Source organism: Ochotona curzoniae, unplaced genomic scaffold, assembly GCF_017591425.1.
Source record: "Ochotona curzoniae isolate NIBS_2020 unplaced genomic scaffold, NIBS_Ocur_1.0 contig_2457, whole genome shotgun sequence".
Taxonomy (NCBI): Eukaryota; Metazoa; Chordata; class Mammalia; order Lagomorpha; family Ochotonidae; genus Ochotona; species Ochotona curzoniae.
Window position 1 is genome coordinate 827,384 of NW_024465464.1, and position 1,270 is coordinate 828,653.

Consider the following 1,270-nt stretch of genomic DNA (forward strand, 5'->3'; position numbering starts at 1 on the left):
TTCAGTGTGTCATCTCTTGCAAAGCTGTCTGGAGGTGCTGTGTGTGGAGCGCTGCTGTGACAGATCCACTCTAGGACTCACAGTTACCAAGACCTGGATGTCTGAGAGCTCTGGCGTCTGGTGAGGACGACTGTGCTGCACCACCCCCTGGCTGAGGGCAGAAGGGCAAGAGCTGCCAAGTATACCTGCTTCTCTAGCACACGCACCTGGGACAATGAACCCACAGCGGACAACAGCAACTCCTGTGTCCAGACCAAAACCTTACAGTCCTGCTTGCATTCTTCCTTCTGTTTCCCACACCAGTTTTGCCTCCACAAGCTTAAGACACTTCCCAACCTGGCTCAGGGCAGTGGGCCAGGCCCGTGGCATCTCATGCCTGGATTGTCACAGCAGCCTCCTGTCTCCGTCCCACTCGTCTCCACACACCGTTCTATACAATCACCCAGATTACACATTTGACCTGTTCTCTGCTAAGGCCACTCTTGTGATTTCCCTTCTCACCAGAGTAGAAGCTAGCCACAGCTCAGTGCTTCCACCCACACCACGAGTGGTTCTCCCTTCAATCTCCCACTTGCACTGACTCCCTTGCAGCTCTACCGTGAACAACAGTATGTCACGGTCCCAGCTGGAACTTCCTGCTGTCTGGCTTCCAGGATCAACATGCCTTGCTGTCTGTTTTCATTGCTTTTATGTTTAATCTTTTTTGAAGGTTTATTTATTTTTATTAGATCAGATGTATGGAGAGAAGGAGAGACAGAGATAAGATCTTCTATGCACTGAGTAAGTACCCAAATGGTCACAATAGCTGGAGCTGAGCTGATCCAAAGTCAGGAGCCAGGAGCCTCTTCAGGTTCCCCACGCAGGTGCAGGGTCCCAAGGCTTTGGGCCGTCCTCGACTGCTTTCCCAGGCCACAAGCAGTGAGCTGGATGGGAGGTGGAGCAGCCAAGGCATGAACTGGTGCCCATATGGGACCCTAGTGCTTGCAAGCTAAGGATTTAGCCATTGAACCATTGTGCCAGGCCTTATTTTTAATTCTTAAAAAAAAAATGTATTTGAAAGACCGAGAGAGAGAGAGAGAGAGAGAAACATGTAGGGATCTTCCATCTGCTGGTTTACTCAAGTGCCCACAATAGCTGTAGCTGGGACAGGCTGAGGTTGGGACCAGGAGCTCAATCCAGGTTAGCCTGTTGGGAAATGGATCCAAGCATTTGTGCCATCACCTTGTTCCATCCTACGATGCACGTTAGTAAGAGGCTAGGATCAGAAATG